Consider the following 10,044-nt stretch of genomic DNA (forward strand, 5'->3'; position numbering starts at 1 on the left):
CCCTCTTGATTCTGCGCCTCCTAACGATTTCTCCCTTCATAGGCACCTTGTTGATTCCGTAGATACCTCTGTCACCTTCAACCCCACCCGTCTCGGTACACGTGTCGTTGCTGCTCCTTCTCAGGATGCGGCCTCCCGCTTGGCTGCTTTATCCTGCCTTGGTAAGACCCCTATTCGGGTCTCCAAGAACGCTCGGTTGAATGCCAGTGTTGGCACTATTCTCCTCCCGCCCCATGTTGCAACCAGTGTTCGGAATCTACAGGACTGCCACGATGATATTCATCGTCCTTGAGGCCCAGGACCATTCTGTCCTCCAGGTAGACACGTTTACTCGTCTCCCTCGTGGTCGTCGCCGTCAGCTCCCTTCGGGTTGTGAAGATTACTTTTGATGGTAGGACCCTTCTGCCCTCTGTTATTCATGGTGGTGCCAGGTGCTCCGTCCAGGAGTACATTCCCTCTCCTTCGCTCTGTCATAAGTGCTGGAGGTTTGGGCATGGTGCCTCCCACTGCTCTGGAACTGTCTCTTTCTGTCCTTTGTGTGGGGGCGAAGGTCACTCTAAGTCGGAGTGCACTTCTTCTCAGGCTCGTTGCCTCAACTGCGGTGAGGCCCACCCTACCTTCTCCCGTGCGTGTATCCATTACAAGCTTGAGGCAGCCGTCCTCAACTTGAAGCACCGGGAGCGTTTATATTTTCCTGAGGCGAGGCGCCAGGTTCGCCGGCTCCCGCCTTATGCTAATATCTCTTATGCTCACGTGTTGCGCTCTTCCTCTCCTCGTCCTTCCCACCTTCCTCAGACTCACAACCGTATCCGGGCCTTGGACCCTGATACGCCCACCGCCTCCTCCTCTGTTCCTTTGAGTTCTGTCCCGAAGGGTCCCCCTCCTGGTTCTCTGTCTGGGGTTCCCCTTCTTTCTACCCGGTCTGTCATGTCTCCTGTGTCTTCTTCCTCGTCTCCCTCCGATCCTCCTTCCCATCCTTCACCTCCGTCTATTGGCTCTCCACGCCGCCTGTCAGTACGGGCTGATGTCCATCGCTCTCCTAACGGCCGTCGTGTATGCTCTCGTTCAGCTTCTCCTGTTGAGACGCTGGAATCCATTGCCCAGTACGCTGGGACACCTGTCTCTTTAAGTCAGAAGCGTAAGCCTGGCTCCTCTACTTCCTCCTCCCCGGCGGGTAAGAAAGCTTCGCTTTCTTCCTCGGCCCCTACTTCTGACTCTATCGCTCCTTCCCCTCCCATTTCGGTGGTTGCTCCCCCTGTTCCTGCTATGGAGGTTTCTTTGGACCCCACTTCCCTCTCGGTTGTTGCCCTTGCTGAGGTGCGCTCCCCTCTTTCTACTCCTCCTCGCGTGTGTTTGGGTGGGGTGGGTTTGTTTTCCTGGTTCCTGCGTGCTCCAGTTGGTGGTTGTGGGTTTGTTTGTATGGCTTGTGTGTGTGTCCGGTTTTTGTGCACTCTTGTTAAGGTGTGTGTGTCTGGTTGTGGGTGTCCTGTTCTTATGCTATTATGTTGTTCTGATTTTGTTTTTGTGTTTTTTATGGTACTGATTGTGCGTTTGTTTGGGTAGTGTTGAGTACCATTCAGACTGTTAGTGTGACCCGGCATGGGTTTGTGCTCATTATTATGTATTATGTGTTGCGATTGTGCTTCCCTTTTGTTTCTCTTGTATATTTATATTTCATTTATTGTTGTATATTATTATCATTTTGTATTGATGCCTCTCCGTGTGTGGTTACGGTGCCAGTAGCCTTGATCTGTATAATTATGTTCTGGGGTTTGGGTTGTTGGGTGCGGGTGCCTTGTGTTGTATTGTTGTTGTTTCTGTATTGTATTCCTCTGTGTTTGTATTTATTATTGTGTTTTGTGGTCGGCTCTTTCCGGCCGGTGTTTTGTGGTTTAGTACTCTTGTAATGTTGTTATTTTGTTATTTTGTAATTTTGTTATTTTGTAAGTTTGTTATTTTGTACTTTTGCGAGTTTGTGCTTTGTCATTTTGTAATTTTGTGCTCTGTTTTGTTCTGTTTGCTTTTATTTTATTTATTCGCATGCTTGCATGTAAAAAATAATAATAATAAAGAAAATACGTGGGTGAAGCATTTATAGTTTTGGGGTTCGAACAAAAGTCGTGAGCGAAGCACTTGTTCCCGAAGTGTTCAGAAATCATCATGCACTTGAAGTCTGTCCTATAAACAAAGTCCATTGCATGCACCCGCGTGCTTATGAATGAAAAACGCTTTACACGCGACTCACAAATAATGACATCCGAACACTTCGGGAACAAGTGTTTCGCTGACGACTTTTGTTCGAACCCCCAATACTATAAATGCTTCACCCACTAATCGCCAACCGAACCTAAACATCTAAGCAATGGCAAAATATGCACAGTATCCTAATATATAACATTAATATATAACATTATTGTTGATATTTCACAACTACTAATCTGAATGAACGGCATGTTAATTTTAAAAGTGATGAATGAGTGTTTGGGGGTGGAGTGCTGGATGGAATGAACTTGGAATAGGACGGATTGAGTTGCATGTAAAAGGTTTTGAATTATAAAAATATGCGTTTGCCGGCTACATTAATAAACATTTGCCTTTTATTTATAAGGCTGGGCGCCGTAATATAGTGAAGAAATTGTCGTTGCCCTTAATCTACCACTCTGTCGATGGTTATTTACGTCACTACACTCGTTTACCGAGCACCAGGGATACCTTTACCATTAAACATTGTCCTTGACGCAAGTAAACTAAGTGTGTATACACCGAGAATCTGGGAATAATATCTTTCCGTGTATATATTTTGGTTTCAATAAATATTTGTCATGAATTAGTAGGGTATCCAGTTAGGTCGAGCCGACCAATGAGAGTACAGCTAGCGAGAATGTGACGTCAATTGAATAGGGGAAACGTGATTGGCTGTTGAGTCTACCTGCTCGTTGAGGAGGAGCGGAGCGTTATTTTGCCCCTAGAAGTCCTGTGAAAGGGTCGTATAGGTGTGGTAGTGTTAGGGGTCTGATGCGCCCCGTGCTGGAACCCAGTTGATGTTAATGGGTCGCTGGGGCCCAACAGACCCTAGGGTACACTCAGTCCATTTATACACCCTCATAACTAGATATCTAGGTGGCAAAATTAAATTATATATTTTTAATTTGTATACCCTAGGTGTTCTTGAGGGTATATACGCAGACTATTTTAGTCTACTAATAATCAGTACTAAAATAGCTTTTTATGATTGATCAACTAGTCATTAATAACCAATATTTCAGGATTGTTGACTGCTGCTGCCGCCACAAGCGTCAGGTCGTAGGTATTGGGGAACATGAAATGACGTGCCTTACGACTAGCAACTCCAGCAGACGTGACTTATGATGGAAACAGTGGAATCATCGGTGAAACCCTTGTTAGCCGTGTGGACGTGCCGACCAGGAGTGGAAGAGTACTTTCATCGTAAAAAGATGACTAATGTAACAGTGGAATGATCATGGTGCAGGTGGGTGTGGTTTAGTATACATTTAACATCGCGTTACAAAGCGAGGATGGTTATTACCTTCCATACGTGAAGTGATACTTAACTAAAAGTTAAGCATTAATAATGTTTAGTTTTACATGTATTCTGTAAATTCACACGTCTGACGCCTGGCATGATTTAAGCCATACGACTTCACTAGTTTAGCGTGTAATTTGAAAGTGAAAGGGGATTAATATTTACTCGTCCGGTTTAAGAAGGGTATAGTGTGGCTAGTGCTTAATTGACTAATAGCCCCTCAAAGGGTTACTGTAGGAACAGGTAGTCAATATAATTAAAGGTGCAACTTGGAATGCTTTACACTTCATTAATTAGCAAATTATGAAGGGCTGTAATGAATATTGGAAGTCCAAGTAACTTGTTGGTATAGGCATGACTGATATTTGCCGTAGCCGTTAACGTTTCCCATGTTCCAGGTAATACCCGAGTGATGCTCGTTGAGCAGGCCTCGCCTGCACTCAACGGCCGCATAACGTTTCATCAGTTGTAGTCGTGAACACGGATCGACATAGAACCTGTCCCAGGACTTGTACAATGTCTTCGTCCCCCACACTACAGCCTGAAGGTGAGCCAGTGTTAATGTGTACGTTTAGATTGTCACGAGGAGCCGGCAGAGCTAGGTAGGTTAGCGCCATTACAATGGTGCCATTAAAGGTTACACAACAAAGCTGCTAGGACAAATGCTAAGATGAAAGTTCAATTTTACGTAAAAATAGCTGTACTCTATGAATCGTTTTAAACTATTTTTTTAACACTATTTTAAGTTAGCTTGGATGTTAGTTTAGTTTGGGATGTAAAGTATTGTTCGAATGTTTCTCAAACGCCCGTTCTCCAACTTCGGAATGGGGCTATAAAAAAAAGTGCGTGTTTGGGGTCTTTGGACGACTGACTGTATTCCACTCCAAAAGTCCATGCCATGCACCCGCCAAACCCCTTGTCTTTCATTCATTGTGTGACGAATTTTGATGAAACCACAACACGGTAAATGATTTACCTACGCTAACGTAAGCCAATATATATATATATATGCACAATATAATATATAAAAATCAAATTTTTACGTGTCCATTAAAAAAGATTACATACACCTGTCGACCCCACACAAGAGTCGAGGAGGGGTTTGAAATCAAAGTACTGTATGCCCATATCGGTTTAAATAAATGTAAGCGTGTGTAATTATAGGTAACACGAAGTGTTGAAGTACGTAATGTAAGTAACGTGGATGAAATGAAAACTGACGGAATTTAGACCTTTTTAAGGTTTCGTGGGCAGCTGCGGGACGTATTTTGCACGTAGACGTGAAGTTAAATGTATACGGCGGCTTTTATCGTTGCGGGATGATTTGTATATACAAAAGTTATTAAGCCACTAGCACGCATAGCGTATGGGGCAAGTCCTTAGGATTCCTATTCCACGGAATAGGACCGGTCAAATAGTTTATCCAACAGTAAAATGGGTACCTGGTTAAATAGGCTAGTTTAGGATTTGCGCCCAGCCAATCCTCCCCAGCTAGGGCTCGCTCGCTAAATGGCAGGCGAGCGTCTTACCACAACGCCACGGGAACTAAAGTTTGATCACGATGTCCCCCCGCTATGGGAGTTAAAGGTTTCGAGGTGGCTGGCTGTAGGATGACATTAGTGCCTAACCCAGGATTAGTTTTGCAGTAAGTGAAGAGGCATGAAGTGCAAGAAAAATGCGTACTTATGATCTGGCGGGTGATTACAGTTGGTGACAACCCACTTTAGACTACTACTTCAGAGGGTTAACTTACTTTTCATTTGGTAACTTCAGGTGTACTATAATAGGTATGAGTCGCTGCTGGGTTAATGAATAGCGTATAAGAAACGCACCGGACATGGTGAGAAATGTGCTGTATAAATTTGGAGAATTTTTTGGTATGGTGTAAGAGTCGTTAGTGTTATAGAATAATTTGTTGGTCTACAGTAGTAATTAACTAATGGTTGACAGCGTGAATTGTGTGGTAGTCTTACAAATGTTGCGGAACTTGTTACTTGTGAATGTTCATAAAATCGTAACATTAAAAGTATTAACAAAATATACGCGCGTCAATGTTGGGATCAGATGGTCTTGTATTGCTAAGTTCAATTCCAAACGTCATTGTTGATAGTATCATAACCGTTACATGGCAGTCAGATACTGTCTGTAAAATGCAGAGTGGCTACAATGACCTGAAGTAGGGAAGTAATAGCGGTGATTTGCAAATTATCACGAAGATTGATACATTCATTAGCGGATGAGTAGGCATTCACGGAGCATGTATAGGCCAGGAGAGGCTGATAATGGCAGGATGTTAACTATATCTTTGTGGGTTGCATAGGTATTGAAATAGGTGTTTAATAACGCGCAAGTAACTGGAGTATACCGGCGCGAATGCAATCCTGTATATTGAATTTGCGGCCACACTAGGGATGAAGGTAAAGTCGACTGAAGCGCTCGTCATAGACCGTGCTGGGGTGTTTATTCGTGAGTAGCTGAATCTTAAATAATATTGCACGTCTACGACCCTGTAGCTTTATTACATGAAAATAGTGTCCAGGGGTTCGGTAATGATGTAGTTCGTGGTGAGTTTGTTGTCATAGGTGGAGGAAGTGTCACATGTGAAATCTGAGGGGCTGGAGGCTACTTTGAGAGTTGAGGCTAGTGATAAATTGACCACTTATCACTAGATCCATATCAGCAGGGCACCGCCTGAGTTTATTTAAAAGTTTCCGTAATAAACGGATTTAATGCAGCAACAATTACAAATTGTTGGTGCAGCCGTAAAATGGAAAAAAGGGCAATTATAGGATTAGTTGAAATGGAGGTAAATGGAAGTTTGACAAGCGCCATGTAATGTCCCTTAACCCCCTCCCTTTGTCGAAAACTTAAACTTGAGGTTGAAACGTACAGAAAGACATTACTGATGGTCCAGCACAGGATGGAGACAATTATACTTTACCTCAGATGACTGTGAGGATGCGATAGTAAAAGCAGGATGATTACTGACATCCTTGGAGGATTATAATAAATGTAAACACATCCACCACTTATGTATGGTGTTGCTGGCTGTGGTGTCTGCTAAAAATCTGAGCCATTCGGCAGAGTTTTAATCGGCAGTTTAAATTTTTCTGGTTAAATAGGTTGGACTTGGTATCACAATTAGACTGGTTGGGTAAGATTTGAGAAGCCGTCGTGTTCCTTCTCGTAGAGGGAATTACAGAAATTGACGATGGGTGCTTGAAGTGTGTAGAGGTGCTGCTAACAATAAAGATTGTATACAATATTTATTGTAATAATGGTAGTAAAATAAATAGTTTAATTGTAAGAATAAGTGAATATAAGCGTTACCCGAGTCATACGACCAAGGGGTTGTAAAAATGGTTGAGAAATGTTAATATTGAATCTTGGATAGGATGTAGGGTTGCGGTCGACTTGCGACAAATGCTTGACGTGAACATAGTAGCAGTTAGTGTTGATTACTGTATAGGTGGGAACGGAACGAGTATGGTGTCGGCATGTTGGTTTTGTGTGTAGTGAGCGAGATAGCGCCCTCTTTGGCAGTAGTGTAAGAATAAGTAAAAGTAACACGTCTGGTCTTAAGTCATGGACAAATGGGAGGGGGTCGAGTCGAAGACCGGCACGCTCCAGAATAGGAATGGAAGGACCTGCAGGCCAATGTTACGTAGGCTAATCAGATTTGCCTCATTTCAACCTTTAAGAAGAGAACCAAGAAGTGTTGCATAAATGTAACTAAAGTGCATAAAAAAATATAGTAGTAGGTAGTGTAGAAATAATTATGCTGTAGTGTTAGTGTAGTTAAGGACAAGGCCTTATTAAGGTGGGAGGGGGCTGATCCGCCGGCTGACAAGTTTCTTGTAGGTGAACACTTTAGGTAAATGAGACTGAACAGGTATGTTGCAAATGTACGGGGCGACCCTAGTGGCTTGACCGGGAATAGGACGGCGGCTTTAAATGTACATTCCCCTCTTGACGTTGTTGCTTAACGATGCTATAATCGACGAATTAGGGTTGTTAAATGTATCTTTGATTGCAACCATTGAAGAAATGAAAATGTTAAATAGTATATAAATAAGTACGGTCGGTAGATGCGATCCTGTTAGTGGTGTCGGTAATCCTGTCCACGTGAATACTTGTATAATTTGCTGTTAAGAAAAGCATTAAATGATTAGCACCTTGTGTGAAGTGTTTAGTTTTGTCCCCATTCGTCTTGAGAATTGTCATGAAACAGAAGATTGGTGTGAAATTGTCAGAACGTTTAAAGTGTGAAAATGCAGCCCAATTATCATATCTTGTTCAGTGGGATTAAGAATGTAGGCTAGGTAGAAGAGCATATTTGAAAAGGAAAATATTGGAATTTGTACAATATTGTAGATTGTGATTATTGATAATAATATAGGGGACATGTTGTACAATGTTAAAATGGTTTGCCTGTGTTTGCAAATGGTTAAAAATGCAAATTGATTGTTGTATATATACCTTAGCAATTGTCCCAATTTCAACTAAAGTAAGCAAGCGCAAAGGCATTACCACTAATAGGACTGGGAAAGGGGTCAGGATAATGATTTGTGATTAAATGTTAGCTAACCACTTTGATGGTGTGGGAGTGAACGGGGAGTTGTACTATATACAAATTGTAATTTTTTGTCGCGCGTGTTGCTATGGAGACTTGAGTAAATCATTAAATCATGAATGTGATAGAATGGGTCATTGGAGTAGGAAATAGAATTGATTACTCGATGGTTGAGAGTGGGGGATTTGCCTCTCCCAGTATGGTTACTGAAGTTTTTTATGGAACAGTTTCAGTGTATTAAAGTGGTGTGAATGGAAAGAAGGGATGGTTTATGCAATGCATTCATTAATCTGAAGATTATGTAGTTCCCCAGGTGAGACGCTAGAGTACCTTGGACGTGGTTGGAGATCATGAAACCATCGGCTGTCTGTAGAGGTCCAGCTGTTGAAGTCAAGGTGTTTAGCATACAAGGTAGGAAATATAGTGAATGTTGTTGTAATTGAAGTTCATTGTAGTACAAAAAAATCCAATTGCGCCTGTAGTTTAGGATGGATATTAGGTATGTATTAAGTTTAGCATAGTTATGAAATGTTATAATTTATATTGAGAAATGGGTCTGTGGGGTAAATCAGCTTGGCGGCGCCTTAAAGTGCTAGTAGGTGCATTAAATAAGTGTTGTTGTAAATTAAGGTGAAATTTGTAGACAGATATTAGGCACAATTGTTGAAATATGAATCTCTAGTTGTTGGCAGTGGAAAATAATAATAAAATAGAATTAGTAGATTTGAAGAGTAAGAATGTGTGAAAATGTATATATATGGAAGTTAGCTAATTGGAGGTAATTTGCATATTATATAAAGTTGAAGACCTAAATGAGTATTGCTAGTCGAGATTCCACCCCCCCTCCCCTCCCTTCTGGCCTGTTGGCGCCGTGAGTAGGCTTGGTGGGCGGCTGCCGGAGTGTGATGCTCCATGGGACAGTCCTGTCCTTTTGTGGGCTTATGATGCTGCTGCTGCTGTCCTCTCCAATTGTGCCGGATCGCTTTTGTTTTTCCTTATGTTTCGTCACCCCCCCCCCCACTCCTATCTGCTTGTAGTTTCCTGGTGACCTTTAGCTTGTTTTGGACTTAAATTTTGACGCCCTGGTGCTTGGAAAGGCATACTCTTGCAAGCGTAGAACTGTAGTACCAAACCCCTCGAACGAGAGAAACCTTTTTATTGTCAATCCTCCTTTCGTCACTGAACCCGCTCTCGACGGACTGACGGTTCTTAAGGTGGCGTGTGTGGGGCGTATACTTACGACGCACCCCTAGGGGGCCTCCCGGTTTGATCGAGGATAGATTCTTGTTGGGTGTCTTGCCTCTAATTGTGGCGCCATGGTGGATGTGGGGGCACATTCGTGAATGAAAGTAGTTCCTCTAATTGATCGTTTGTCTGGCAGATATTTCCTTTGTACCTTTTCAGGTTCGGGGGCTTGGTCGCCCACCCTACGAGTCGGAGTTTCCGACTTTGACCCTCGTGACTACTCCCCTCAGCTCTCCTTCCTCCTCTTGCGGTAAGGTAGAGTAAACCCCCTTCCCCCCCCCCCCCCCGAATCACCACCACCGTCCCCTGGCATGGCTCCGTTTCTCATTGACTACTGCGCCCCCCCCCCCCCCCCCCCTCTCTGGAAGTTCTGAACGTCGTCCCCGCCACGGGCGCATTTGCACGATCCCTTCCCATACTAATAATTAGAACGCCTTGTTTGGTGCTGCTACATGGGGTAAATGCTTTGATGTCCACCATCTGGAATGTGTTACTCCTGGCGATTTATCCCTCCATAAACACGTTGTTGATTCAGTAGATCCCTGTTAGTTTTAACCCCACCAATTACGGTACGCATGTCGTTGCTGATGTTCCTCAGGATGCAGGTTCTCGCTTATCTGCTTTGTCCTGCATTGGGAGATCCTGTTTGGGTTATGAAAAACGCTCGGTTAAAGACCAGTGT

The 10,044-nt window shown here is 43.2% G+C and overlaps 1 long non-coding RNA gene across 2 annotated transcripts; it reads left to right on the top strand.

Moving 5' to 3' along the window:
• Nucleotides 1-2,956: 2,956 nt before the first annotated feature.
• On the top strand, nt 2,957-9,620 carry LOC123755162 (uncharacterized). Of its 2 annotated transcripts, XR_011229816.1 has the most exons (5): nt 2,957-3,174; nt 3,267-3,490; nt 3,943-4,091; nt 8,423-8,528; nt 9,522-9,620. It is a non-coding gene; the product is annotated as an uncharacterized lncRNA (long non-coding RNA). The 2 variants fall into 2 exon arrangements; XR_011229815.1 differs by having other exon boundaries at nt 2,957-3,490.
• The last annotated feature ends 424 nt before the right edge of the window (nt 9,621-10,044 follow it).

The sequence above is a fragment of the Procambarus clarkii genome, chromosome 28 (assembly GCF_040958095.1).
Source record: "Procambarus clarkii isolate CNS0578487 chromosome 28, FALCON_Pclarkii_2.0, whole genome shotgun sequence".
NCBI lineage: Eukaryota > Metazoa > Arthropoda > Malacostraca > Decapoda > Cambaridae > Procambarus > Procambarus clarkii.